Source organism: Sorex araneus, chromosome 1 (assembly GCF_027595985.1).
Source record: "Sorex araneus isolate mSorAra2 chromosome 1, mSorAra2.pri, whole genome shotgun sequence".
NCBI lineage: Eukaryota > Metazoa > Chordata > Mammalia > Eulipotyphla > Soricidae > Sorex > Sorex araneus.
Window position 1 is genome coordinate 199,666,274 of NC_073302.1, and position 15,015 is coordinate 199,681,288.

The 15,015-nt window shown below is 42.2% G+C and overlaps 1 protein-coding gene across 1 annotated transcript in view; it reads left to right on the forward strand.

Moving 5' to 3' along the window:
• The window catches only part of RAB8B (RAB8B, member RAS oncogene family), a 73,208-nt gene that overhangs the window by 21,936 nt on the left and 36,257 nt on the right, over positions 1-15,015 (forward strand). The window lies entirely within an intron of this gene.

Here is a 15,015-nt window from a genome sequence, read left to right on the forward strand (position 1 = left end):
TGGGGGAAGTCAGGGAAATTCTTATACTTTTTTTTTTTTCTTTTTAAATGTAGGTAGTATGTAGTCTTTATACTTCCTCAAATGTTTCTCTCTCCACTAGAACAACCCCAGTAAATTACCTCAGAATTGGTGTATGAGTAAAAAGAAAGGCACTTGAACTCTTAAACTTGATCTTGAACGGCTCATCCTCACATATAATCATCCACAGATGTCTGTATGTGATTATATATTCCCATAGAGAGGGAATGATAAATGTAAATGAGAACCATGTTATGATTTTGCCTTGCTTGCACATTTTCAGAATATAATTAAAAGCACATGCCTTTGTCAGTAGTTAACTATGAGGTTTGTGCTAGGGTTTTGTAAGACCTTGGCAGAAACCTAAAGCATGTTTTAGTGTCTGAGTCTTCCCAACCTCCTCCCTGTTTGCTTCCATGCCTCCACCTTTTCCCCCTTTTTCTACTTTGGAATTGCAAGAAAACTGACTTTAGATACTGACCTTCTTTCCAAGTTAGGGAAAGTTTCAATCTGTATACAACTTAATTCTTATTTTCCTTCTTCCTGACTGATACCTGAACTTGTAACTAAGTTACTCACGTAATTGCTGTTTGACTTGTTCCTTCAAACAAATCTGATGAGGACCTGACTCTTCTAGGTATTCTTCCACTACCTAGACAGGTTGCTACAGATGATGTGGGCAGTGGGGTGGGGAAGGCAGTGGCTAAGGAAGTGGTCATAATATGACATATTGGTGCTAGTTAAGTGTTGGTCCTCCAAGCAATACTAAAATTCCTAGAAAAGTCACCAAAAAGCTATATGGTGAAAAGAAATTTTTGTTCATTTACTAACTAAGATATAATACATGTATCTTTTCTTCAAAGTATCACATGTCCAAGACGTGTGCACTGTGATTGAGCCATCTCCTGGCCGGTATATGCAGGTTTTAAATTACAACAGACTTTAAATTCAGTATACCTTCATGTATATAGATGTTGAAAATTAAAAAGAAATTTAATGATAAAAGTGTAAGTTGTAAATTTAAGTTGCAACAGTTAAAAAATAAAATAGGCACTAGAGCTGCATCTCAGGTCCAAGAATATGTAGTAGAAACAGCTTTGGAGATGCACTACCCTGGGGTTCAAACCCCAGCACAGCCTGACCCCATGAACACTGCTGGGTGTGGCCCCCACAACAATTAAAAATACAATACACTACAATACAATGCAAAGTTGCATTTGATCCATCCTAAAGATAAAATTAATTTAAAATATTTTTATTTAAAATTTATTTAAAAAATATTTAAAACCTGAAAACAATGCCAACAAGTCTTGTGGCATTGGGAAATTTTTACATGAGTTCTTTTCCAACAACTTTTACTGATGAGTAATGAAGCAAAATGACTAATATTTTGCATTTTCCATTTATCCCTGTTTGTACTTAAGAACAAAGCAAAACCAACTCCCTTTTTTCAGCTTTCTAATTTGAAAATTCCTGTGTTCAGATTTATTTTTATTGTTTTTTGGTGACATCCGAAAATTCTTAGGAATTACTTCTGCAGTGTTCTGGGACCCATATGGAATGGCATGGGATTGAACCCAAATCAGGCACATGCAAGGCAAGCACCTTACCTACTGTATTATCTTTACACTACCCCCATCCTTGTTCAGATTTAAAATTGGTCATTCCTTTGGAGGTATTAGGGTGTGGGAAATATAGGGTTTATGTAATGCAGTTATCCAAGAGCTTAATTTCAGTTGGAAAAAGAGTTTCACTGGGCCAGAGAGATGGCCCAAAAGTACTGAGTTCCTTGGAAATGGTCCTGTTCCGTTCCTATCCCTTTCCAGAGCTCTGCATTTGACAGTGGATGTTACCAGGCAGAGCGACCCCCCTCTAGTGGCCGCAGCAGTCCTTTTGTTTGGTGGGGGAATGGGGCCATACTAGGTGTTGCTCTGGGTTATTCCTTGCTCTGGGAGTTAAGCGGTGCTCAGGGAACCTTCTGGTACCTGAAAATGACTAGAGTCCGCCTTATGTGAGATAAGCACCTTCACAACTGTACTATCTCTCATGCACTATTCCTCTTCTTATGGAACCCTGGAGATCTTTCTCTGCTTTTGAAAGTTCATGTTTGTGCTATTTGCATCCTAATTTTAAAATGTAGGCATGATCATTTTCTTAGAGAAAACACATTTTCTGTGGAGTACATATTTATTGCCTCTCTTGTGTGTGTGTGTTCTTCAGAATTAAATAGGGCATGAAGAGACTAGGCTCTGTTGTCTTCATGCCTTCTTCATAGTTATGTGATTCAGGATTCTGCAGTTTCTACAAGAACCTGATCTCCTTCTTTATCCCAAACAGAGTGGATACCTACCTACTGTTCAGGTTTGTGACCAAATGCTGTGTTTTCCCTAAGCCTCCAGATGAAGCTGCTGGACTTCATGTGCAGACTGATGTCTGGATAATTCAGTTCCAGTGCCCTTCCTCTCTACCCATCCCTCATTTTTCTTTTTCACTCTTGGATTTAGACTGATGCTTTTTTCCTGTCTGGTTGTATTCTTACTTCAATACATTAGTATTGGGCCAGAGAGATGGCCAGCAGGTAAGGTGCTTGTCCTGTACATGACTGACTCCAGTTCGATTTTCAGTACCACGTATTGTTTACTGAATACTGCCAGGATTGTCCCTTGAGCACAGAACCAGGAGTAAGACCTGGGCACTGCTGGTATGGCTTCCAGAGAAACAAACAAGAAAAATAATTATTTTTGTATTAGATCTTGCTCAGTGATGCATTTTTTTATATAATTACTTGTACACCCTCATTGTATTTACTTAAGTATTCTAAAAGCTGGATTTTTTTTTCTTTTTGTGTCACACCTCTCGATGCACAGGTGTTACTCCTGGCTTAATGCACTCAGGAATCACTCCTGGCGGTGCTCAGGGCACCATATCTTGGTCCCGGGGCATTGAACCTGGGTTGGCCACATGCTAGGCAAGTGCCCTCCCCGCTGTGCTACTTCTTTCCTGGCCCCATGTTGGTATGCTTTGTTTTTATACTCATACCATTTAGAATGGATGAAGAATTTCCGTGTAGGACAGTATAAAACACCACAGCTGAGTTCACTGTCCCAGTCCTGCCACTTTCTGGGTGTATGATCATAAGGAAGTTACATGGATCTGTTTTTTCTTGCATGAAATGGGCTAAGTAGCCCTCGTGTAGATATGTTAGGAGAATCATGATAAGATACACTGAGGAGTTAGCTTAATGCCTGCCGCTAAGTGGGCTCTTGAGAAGGGGTAGCTATTTTCATTAATGATATCCTATCCCCTTCTAGCTGTCAGCATCTTTATCTGTTGGAAGGGTGGATTCTCAGGAGGTGTACTGAAGAATATCGTTTGATGCCTTAATACTGGGTTATTTAATCTGATGCCTGTTTAGTTTGGTTTCACTTTGTTATGTGCTACCATTTGTGTTCTAATCATTCTGGATTGATCAAAGCCAGGGTCCTTGATTTTGCTGGCAATTATTTCTTTGCTTCAGAGGCATGGTTCCATTTTACTTGTTTGTAGTGAGGTCAGTTACCATGTCACGTTGAACATTTCTGCCCTTTGGTGATAAACCTTTTTCTCTACTGCTTCTTGGCCTGACCTTGATAAATGAAAGCATCATAGGTGAAAAAGAAGCAGAACCTCTTGGCAGTCTCATTTCTCCCCAAGTTGGGCAAATCTGGACCACACTGGGCAGTGGTGTGATGCTACTCCCTCTCTGTGCTCAGAGGTTGCTTCAGACAGTCAGTGCAAAGGGGCTTATGCAGAGCCAGGATTGACCAGGGCTTTCTGCCTGCAAACATGCACCCAGCCTAGTGAGTACCCAGCCCAGGCCCAGCTTCTCCTTTTCACTCTTTGAGTCTTAGCCTCCCTCATTTCTATGTTACTTACCTGCAAAGTAGGGGGAAACCCCCAACACAAACACTTTTAAAATAGTATTTTAAGTACTCAACCAAAACTTTAGTCCCTACTACTATATACAAGGCCTTAAAAGAGTGAGGCTAGAATACCTTTCCTTTTCAGCAAAGACTTTTTTGTTTTGTTTTGTTTTGGTCACACCTGGAGATGCACAGGGGTTACTCCTGGCTCATGCACTCAGGAATTACTCCTGGTGGTGCTCAGGGGTACCATATGGGATGCTGGGAATCGAACCTGGGTCAGCTGCGTGCAAGGCAAACACCCTACTTGCTGTGCTGTTGCTCCAGCCCCAAAGACTTTTTCTTTTTTAAAAAAGAAAGAAATAGGATTTGACCTTTGGGTGACTTCCAGAGTGCTTTTTAGGCCAATAATTTTCAGTGAGGATTGCAACCCATGTTTGGGTCAAGATGTCAATTTAGAGTGTCCAAATTCACTTAATTTTTTTTTTTAATTTGAGGATGAGAAAATAGACCAGAACAAAGAGAACAGAAAATATAGAATATTTTTAATCAGGAGCAAAGCAGATGGCCCTTCAGATTCTAGCCCAGTGCCTGGGTTGGTGGCCAAAGCTATTTCATGCTTGGGGCACATAGTTAAAATAAATAAATAAAAGCCAGGCAAAGCAATGCCAAGAAAGAACAAAGTCCATTTCAAGAGTAATGAGAAGGGCCAAGAACTACTTTTTTGAAACTTGTTTCAGTTATGTAATTTACCTGTTGTGTGTCTATTCAAGCTTATTTTTAGATGGTTTATTTTATTTGGAGAATCTCCCCAGTGGTGATTGAGAGTCAAGGGCCAGTCCTGTGATTCTTGGCCTGGCTGTTTGGTCTTAATCATTCAGTTCTGGCAGTGCCAAGTTGCTCCTGCCTGGCTCTGCTGCAGAGTACCAGTGTCACACCTAGCCATTCTCCAAGGTCCATGTGGTGCTTGTGACCAAGCCTAGGGCCTCATGCATGCCAGCCCTTTGAACTGTCTCCCCAGCCCCCAACAAATATTTCTTAACGGTGACTTAAGAAAGCTTGAAATTTGCTACTAAAGACTTTTAAAAATATTTTTTATTTGATGATTTTTTTTAAAGTACCCAGCTACATCAAATTAACAAGTTTTTACATGGCAAACAAAACAAAAATCCCATGCTTCTGAGAGGGAAAAAATACTGACACACCACACAGAAGATAATTAGTATCAAAGATATATAAATTTAGTTCTCAAAAAGTTCAACAACAACAACAAACCAGTAACCCCATCCAGAAAATGGGGAGAGGAGAAGAGTAGGTTCTTTTGCAAAGAACATACAGACCACTAGTACGTTTGTGAAAGTGTTCATTCCTTAATATCAGGGAAATGCAAATAAAAATGACAGTGAGATATCATCTGACACCAGAGTGATGTAATCAGAAAGTTTGAAAATAGCCAGTGTTGGTGGGATGTGGTGAGAAGAGAGCGTCCCACTTCATGCACTGTTGGTGGGAATGTGGACTGGTTCAGTCTCTGGATAACAGAATGGAGATTCCTCAAAAAGTAGTACTTTGTTATATTTCAAGGGTTTGTCACCATTTGATACTTTCTATTCTCTTATTTTTTTTCTCTGTATGCTACAGATGAAAGTAATGAATTAGTGATTTTATTTTTTGGCATCTAGCTCCCAAACATAAAAACATTAATTTGAGAGGATATACCATGAGATGAATAGATGAAGAAGTGGGGGTATTGGAATACAAAGGAATTGTATTGGAATACAAAGCAACTATAATAAAAGAGGAATATTTTTTTCTTTTAATTTGGGTACTACATTTGGCCTTAGCCGTGGTTATGCTCAAATGTGGGGCCAGGTAAAACCATGGTTGGGCATGTGCCTTAAGTAATCTCTCCAACCTCTAGAAAAGATGAAATCTTGTAGTCCATTGCAACTTGTGTGGAACTAAAGGATATCATATGAAGTTAAATAAGTCAGACGGAGAATGACAAGTGTCCGATTCTTACTGTCATCTTGTGGTACATAGAGACAAGGGAATAGACAGTATCTAATGGTGACACACCCTTTAGCCTTGGAAACAAAAATGATATTTTATTGTTGTTGTGTGTCTGGGGATTACAGTGCAGAGAGCTTACTCCTCACTCTGTGCTCAGGGATCCCTTCTGTCAGGCTAGGGCATTATATCGGGTCCTGGGTTAGCCACATATAAGGTAAGGTACCTGCTTCTGGCCACCAAACTGAGATTTTTTTTTTTGTAGGGATGTGGGGGTATTAAGAAAACTCAGATACAACATAAGAATGCTGGAGGATGGTCTTGGGAACTTTGGTGGTAAAGTATAGTAACTGTGTACACTGAAACCATAACATTAACACTATTGTAAACATATTGCCTAAACTACAATAATGATCATAATGATGATGGTAATAAGTTTAAAATGAAAGTTTAAAATACCCAGACTCTTAATATAGGAGTTTAGACATTAGAGCTGAGACAAGGATCCAAAATCTTTATTTGTTTTTCCCACTTTGGATTTTGGGCCATAGCTGGCATTGCCCAGGGTTTAATCCTGGTTCTTCGCTCAGAGATTACTCCTAGCAGGGATTGGACAACCATATGAGCAACCATATGCTGGGGAATGAACCCGGGTTGGCAGTGTGCAAGGTAAGAGCCCTTCCTGCTGTACTATCACTCTGGCCCCTCTATTCCATTTCTTTCTTAAAGACTGCTGTTGTCTTTCAGCCATGCTAAAATGAAAAACATATATTTCAGGTGTGCTTGGCATCATCTTTTGTTTTATTTTGTTTTAATAGTTTAAATATGTTAGTGTGTCTGTTATGGGTTCTTTGTTATATTTCTTACCTAAAGCTGTCCAGATATGTAGCTTAATTTATCTGTAGCGAAAATGCTTTCTAATAGGATCAGCTTGAAAATAAGTGAACCTGAATGCATTCAGAGTTAATTAATCAGTATCAGTATTATTGAGTGCCTATGTTATACCTAGCGAATAGAAGGTTCCAAAAGAAGTCCTGTAAGTAACAAATGAACCTTCTGCTTCTAAAAAGACCTATCTTTTCTCTCTTTTTTTTTTTTTTGTGGGGGGTGGAGACGGGGCGCCATACCTAGTGATGGTCAGGGATTACTTCTGGTTCTGCACTATTGGCAGTGTTTGGGGGACCAAATGGTGTGCCAGGGCTCAAGCCTGGCTCTGCCGCATGCAAGACAAGCCCCCTGCCCACTGTACTTTCTTTCCAGCCCCTAAAAAAACTTACCTTTAATTCATTCCCACAAATACATTTTGAGCTTCTGCTCGATCACTTGCATCCTGTGCTAGATTCTATGCCTAAGTCTAATTAGGAAGGCAGAACTTTCATGAAACAAGAGTAATTACATGCCATCTTTCTTTCTTTCTTTCTTTCTTTCTTTCTTTCTTTCTTTCTTTCTTTCTTTCTTTCTTTCTTTCTTTCTTTCTTTCTTTCTTTCTTTCTTTTGCTTTTTGGGTCACACCCAGCAATGCACAGGGGTTACTCCTGGCTCTGTACTCAGGAATTACCCCTGGCGGTGCTCAGGGAACCATATGGGATGCTGGGAATCGAACCCGGGTTGGTCGCATGCAAGGCAAATGCCCTACCCGCTGTGCTATTGCTCCAGCCCCTACATGCTATCTTTAATAATATTTACTCTGTATTCTGAAAGGACAAAGGAAGTGTGTTACTGATTCTTCAGCCGCTGTCAGGAGTTCAATGGGAAGGATGGGAAATCTTCTAGACAATGGGGAAATCCTGAAAAATGCTTAGACATAGGAATATCAGAGTGGAGCATGATGGAGGCATTTCTGAGGGTGGTTGAGGACTTGGAAAAGCAGAGTTGGACATGTGGGTGGGGCCGGGTATTGTAAGGTAATTGTAGTGTTATGCTGAAAGGTAGACCACATCCTGTGGTGCTCACAGTCTCCTTTGGGAGAAGGAAGGGTTATAAATAACCAAGGCGGCTGCACCGTGAGTACTAAAAGCTAGTACTGTAAGATGAGCAGAAAGCTTGGAGTCACTGTCAGTGACTGAAACTGTAGTGAGATGCCTCTGGTTTACGGCTTGGCAGCATCTCGGACTCAGTGGCAGACTTCCTTTCCGGAAGGCCTGCCTCCTGCCTTGCCAGCATGGAACACTCCCAGTTCAGCAGGTCATCCTGTCCCACATTACCCAGTTGATTGAAGCTAGAATAAGGCCAAGACTACTGGCCACCTCCAGCTAGGGATCCTGCTGCATTTCTAGACAGGTTCCCAGATATGGGGCTTCCTCAGGACCAGGGTGTAGTTGGTGAGGGGGTCTAAACAGGTGCTTGTTTTCTCCCCCAGCATCCCAAGTCCCTGGTGGAAATGTTTTTTCTCAAAGCATTACTTAGAAACAATTCATGTTATTTCACATTTGATTTCCTTTTTTTGTCTCCCCCTCTGTCACCGTATTCATTTCCCTGTTTGATGTGTTGGTGGAGGCATATATCTATCTTGTGGTTTGCGCATTTGGTCTTTGCAGCTGAGACCTAATCTGACAGTAACCAAGGTCAGATTTTCCCCTCACATCTTTCCTTTGCCTTCCTCTGCTCAGGCTCCCCAGTTAGCTGGCTGCTGAATTCAGCTGATCCGAATTTGGCTTCTTTCTGTCTCATTTGGCTTCTCCAGCAGAAACCATCTTTTCTCGTGGTACTTGCTCCCACTAGACAGACTCACTGTGTTTCCACCCTCTTGTCAGACAATTCTTGGCCTTCAGCTCTGGGGAGCAACACTAGCTCCTTCTGTCCCTGACGTAGGGGTGGTTGTGGTTTTTCTGCTGTTGCTAACCCTAAAGCTTATCTCCTCTTTGTCTCTAAGCAGTCATAACACATAGAACCAGTTCCCTGCAGTAAATTCCTTCTCTTATCAATACCTGAAATGGTTCTTTTTTTCTCATCAGAACCTGACAGATACACATTGATTTTAAAAAGGAGGATTTGTGTGTGTGTGTGTGTGCGTGTGTTTTCTCTGTGCAGGCTTAGGAATAGGTATTAAGCAGCCTATTATTATCCAACAACACATCACTTAATGAAATACTGTGGAGCAATGAAAAGAACTTTGGGTTTGAAGCCTCACAAAATAGTCTGCCAAGTGGGTTATATTTTAAGTTTTATGAGCATGTATAATTATTTCCATTATAGTTTTTTGTCTTTTTGAACTGAGCCAGAGAAAAAAGTTATATGATGCCTTCATCTCTTGTTGAAATAAATTCGTATGCTTTTCTTTCTTTTTTCTTTCTTTCCCTTTTTTGGGAGTGAGGGTATTTTAGGCTACATCATTTGTGTTCAGGGCTTACTCCTGGCTCTGTGCTCAGGAGTCACTCCTGGACAATGCTTAGGGGACCATATGTGATACTGGGGATCAAATGCTGATTGGCCACAAGCAAACTACCCACTCCTCTATTACTCCAGCACCAGAAATTTATATGCATTCTAAAGATATCTTTGAAATAGCCAAGAAGTACGTCTTACCACTGATAATACCCTAAATATCATAAAGACACTTGGCTCTTTCTTGTAAACCAAGAACATGTTCCCTGAGGTCACATTCCTGTTAGTCTGTGTCTTACAGGCTGACACAGGACAGGTTTCACTGTTAGGAGCAAACAGTTGCCTCTTGCCTCTTCCTGAACATCCTCCGTGTGCTTTTCAGTGGGGGAGAGGTTCGATTTTGATACAAAACAGACTGTCAGTGATGGAGGCTTTTCAAATTCAACAGATGTCAGAGGATGAGCAGCTCTATTTCAGATTCATCTACAATAAGAACTCTATGGAATGTCTAGACCAAGTGTTCCTAATATTTAGGTCTACCCAGAGTGGATCCAGACATTACCCAGTGCTCTGTTCTGTTTTCTGGTTCAAATCCTTTGTGCCTCTGTGACCAGAGCTAGTACCCCCCAGGGCACACCCTGAAAGGTCATTCCTCTTGAGTCATAGAATCTCATTCTGAGCTCCAGAGATAGTCTGATGAGTGGACCTCAGGCCCTTGGGCCTAGAGAGACATAGATAAATGTTCCAAGCCCACCACTTACTAACTCCACCACCTTTCTCCCCGAACCAGTCACTTCTCTGCACTTGAGGGCTTTTCCCCATTTTGCCTTCATTGCTCTCTGCACACTTGGTCGAATGCCTGCTCACTGGGGGTCACACACCGGCTTGCTGTACCAGAATCCTTTCACTAGGGTGCTCTCCAGAAGTCTCATACTTTAGCTGTGGTGCTTGCACCCCTGGTGCTGGAGGTTCACATGCTTTCAGGCCTCATGCCTGAAAGCAGGTGCTCATTCACCAGGCTGGCCACAGGCTCAGAACCTCAGGGTTTTATTGGCAAGATGTTGGTGCTTAGGGTTCATGTGGCACATAGCAGACATGTCACCTCAGTGATAGCCCTTTTATGGAACTTCATCATCTTATCAGAGGAAGGACTTAGGAGCCAGGGACCCACGACTGCAGCTGAGCTAGAGAGATTTGCCTCTGCTAACACAGCTTTAAATGGATGAGATTTCAATGTTGCCTTTCTGTATAAATATGGTGTTGTGTATTTAGATACTCAGTTGGACATCAGAGATCTTTGAAATCATATAGAATTTTCAATCTGACAAAAACTGTACTTAATCTCTTAGAGTGGTGGGAGAAGCATTAAGAAATAATGAATACTTTTCCCCTGCCCCCTACTTACCTTATTTAAGCACGGTGGTTTACAAAGCTTGTTCGTGATGATTATTACAGATATTTGCTATTCCTAAATCTGTCCCATCACCACTGTCACCTTCCCTCTACCAATGGTGAATACTTTTTTTACCTGCCCTAAATTTTTGTTGTTGTTCTTGGGATGTGGGGCCACACTCCATCGTGCTCAAAGGCTGCTCCGGGCTCTGTGTGCTGGGGTCACTCCTGGTAGCATTCAGGGGACCATATGTGATGTCAGTCATTGAATTGGTTTCACACACTTGCATGGCAAGTCACTTATCCCCCCAAACTATCTTTCATGTCCCACTAAATCTGAAGACAAATTTGTTTCTGTATAGCAGCGAAGAGTTTCCCTTAAGCGTTTTTGCCATTTGTGACATATGTCTAACCATGTATTTACTCTCAGCCTTTCAGGCAATGATGTTAATATCTTTGCTCTGGAAATGACAGAATTCAAGCACGCAGCTTCATGTCTTTGGAAACCATATTTCTGTTGCTCATCTGATGTGAGTTCCTACTTCTGAAGTACAGAACTATAGAATATTATCTTTAATGTAACACATGTGAAGTAGGATCTTTATGTTATTAAATGTTTAGGTGGCTAAACAAGGATCTCGTTAGCTTTAGAACTTTCACCTGTGTCTTACTTACTGTCAGACTCAGTTTTTCTTGTTAAACTAAGTATTAAAAAGCTCCCTATCGGGGCTGGAGTGATAGCACAGCGGGTAGGGCATTTGCCTTGCACGCGGCCGACCCGGGTTTGAATCCCAGCATCCCATATGGTCCCCCGAGCGCCGCCAGGAGTAATTCCTGAGTGCATGAGCCAGGAGTGACCCCTGTGCATCGGTGGGTGTGACCCAAAAAAGCAAAAAAAAAAAAAAAAAGCTCCCTATCATGAATCAACTTCATTTTTATTGAGTTGACTTACATTTGACTAAGATGAACTTAGATATATATTTATATATCTCTGACCACTCTCTGGCCATATCTTTTTTGTTGCCAAAGTGAAGCTGCTTCTGTGGTTTTTTGTTGTTGTTGTTGTTGTTGTTGTTTTCTGTAGTTGAGGAATAGACTATATTCACACAGAGGCTGAGGAATTGGCTGCAATGTCTATAAAAGGTCTGAGTCTACTGCTTGGACTCTTTCTGCCATTGGTATCGGAGTCTCCAGTCTCGGGCTTCTACCCCGAGGCCAGCAAATGCTTATGTGCGGTAGATTGAGTGGCAGTTTTTCTGAATGTGTGTGTTTTTTCCTGCCTTGTGCCATCATTGTCAGAGGTGGACGCCAAGTCCTGCACTCCAGGCTGGGGTGTGGCAGGAGTGGCTGAGCACATGCCTTGCATGTGTGAGGTCTGGTCCCGACCCTCCACTGGGTGTAGCCCCACAGCAGTAGGGAGCACTGCGGCTGTCTAGTGGTTGGGGTCTCTGCTGGGCCTCTCTAGTGGCCTTCATGTTCCTCATCTTGCTGACAGACTCTTTGGGGTTAAAAACACAGTTACAGTGTCTGTCGTGTCTTAACTCTTTTTTTTTTTTTTTTTTTTTTTGCTTTTTTGGGTCACACCCAGCGATGCACAGGGGTCACTCCTGGCTCATGCACTCAGGAATTACTCCTGGCGGTGCTCGGGGGACCATATGGGATGCTGGGATTCGAACCCGGGTCGGCCGCGTGCAAGGCAAACGCCCCACCCGCTGTGCTATCACTCCAGCCCCATGTGTCTTAACTCTTTTTATATCACCTTCCTATGCATTTTCCTGTCCTAATGACAGGCTGTCCAAACTGTGGGCATGGGTAACATTGTGACTGACAAGTGTGGAAATCCTGCCCCAGGCCTGCCTGAGGACAGTCCTGAAATGACAGTGTATCTGTCAAGTGATCACGGGAGTGGCTAGTTCTCTTCCTGTTTCAGGTGTTAGTAACTGAGGGTACCGCCAGTGTATTTTGGGATCAGTCAGAAACTGAGAAAGAATTGCCACTTTTTCAGTTGCAGAAGTATTTTTTTTTCAGGTTGTTGGTCAAGTGGCCTTTACCCTCCTTTTTTTCTGGACTACTTTGTGTGTGTGTGTGTGTGTGTGTGTGTGTGTGTGTGTGTGTGTTTGTAGTTGCATTCTGCTCCATCCACTGACCCCAGCATCCTAGAATTCTACCTTCTGTTTCCCTAAATTTACTTTTAAACTAATTTGTAATTATTGCTGTTTCTTATTTTTTTAAATTCCATTATCTTATGGGCCCTTATTAGTATAATATGAAGTTTGGTAAAAAAACTGATAAAGCACCCTGGAAAGACAGTGCAGGGGCTGAGGCTTTTGCCTTGCATAGGACCAACCCCGGTTTGTCCATGGCAACACGTAGGGTTCCCTGAGCACTGCCATGGGTGATCCCTAAGCACTGCTGGGTATGGCCACAAAAGAAACAAGACTTACAAAACAGAGACAGGAGAGACAGTATAGGAGGTCACGCGTCTTCCATGTGGGGGTCAGGGAGCTTGGCCCTCCTTCCAACTCCAGGTACTGCATCTGGTTCCCTGAGCACAGAGCCAGGAATAGCTCCTGAGCACCACCAGGGGTCACTCCTGAGCACAGATTCAGGACTAGTCCTTGAGCACTAGTCCTTTAGGGTGTGGCCCCTAAAACAAAAAATATATACTAGACTGAGTGCCTGTTTTGTGCTCAGGGGGCCCTGAAGCCTCCTGGTCTCCCTGAGCACCGCCAGGAACAGCCCCAGAGCTCTGAGCCTGGAGTAGCCCTTCAGCACTGCCAGATATAGCCCAAGACAATATTACCTTTTTTCTTAAGCCACACCCAGCAGTGCTTAGGTCTTACTTTTGGCTCTGTGCTCAGGGATCACCCTAGTGAAGTTTGGGAGAACCATATGGGGTGCCGGATATTGAACCCTGCTCTGCTGGGTTTAAGCTAAGTGCCCTACCTACTGTCCTTTCTGTCTAGTCCCAGCAAATGTCCATTTCCCCCGTTTATGTGTGTGTGTGTGTGTGTGTGTGTGTAATTAACATGAACCCACACTGATATTTTCTAAGGTCCAGTGAACTCACTTTACTAAATTTGCTCTGTTGCCCTCTCAGCTGCTTCAAAGCTGAGTAGATTGATTGAATATCATTAATAAAACATAAGATGGCAGAATCGGGATTGCCTGGAAAATCTAAAGATAATCACTTTCCTCCTGGGTTTGTTTTTGCAAAGGCCACAGAGAAGCACTGCATGAAAGCAGGCTCACATTGCTCTGTCCCTTTCTGTCTTCTCACACCTCCTCCTGGCGACAACCGTAGGTGGGATCTGTAGAGGGTAAGGAAAAACAGATTTGTGCAGGTTAATCAGTAGCAAATGGTTGCAGTCTCCGCTCATTGCTGGGTGTCAGATTTTGTGATTTGGCTTGCTGCACTTTTCTTTTCAAAAATTTTTAATATGCCCTCACCCCCCCCCCCAATTATACTCTTTACTAAGATTCTGCAAGTTCATTCCTGTAGGCTTTTTAAATTTAGAACTTGAGGGCCTGATGAAGAGAAAGTACAAAGGTGATGGTTAAGGTACAAAGTTTACCTAGCCTGGAGCTGGAGCTGCCACTGCCCTGATTTGAATCCCAGCACTGCATATAGTCCCCAGAGCATTGCCATCTGTGATCTATGAATACTGAGCCAGCTGTAGCCCCTGAGCTTCAGTGGCCAAGCCCACCCCCCCAAAGAAAAATTCGGAACTTGAAATATACTTTGTAGAGTGTACTGTTTCAATTATAGCACATCTAATATTTTCTTTAAAATTGCTCAATGCAAAGAAAACATGAATATGTGGAAATTTTTATTTCATGATTTAAAAAATTATTGTATAGTAGTATGGTCTCATGTGAGGACTATTGTATATGTTGCTATTCATATTTTTTATGCACATATTTTTTGTGGGGCTATACTTGGCAGTGGTGGTAGTCAGCAGAGCTACACCAGGACCAAACAGGGGAGGTGGTACTGAGGGGTATATATGTGTTGTCATATGGCCAGGGAACCTCACACATACTGGGCATACAGCTCCTTTGTCACTGGAGCAATGCCCCTGGCATGCACGTAGATGTTTTACAGAGTGTATTTTATATTTAGTTACTTTTAGTAGCTAGTGTGTTTTCTCAATTTATGTTGAATCTTTATGATGATCAGGATCATCTTCAGTAGCTTAAAAATATTCTTTTCTTTCATAGTGAAAAAGACACAAAATCTCCAGTGCTAGAGACCATGGGGGTGCTCTTTTCAAGGGTGTATCTCTAGGGGTCAAAGCGTGCTCTAGTATTCTTTTGTGAAAATAAGAGCTTTTGACCTTCAGGTCAAATTGGAGACTTTCAAGTGAGT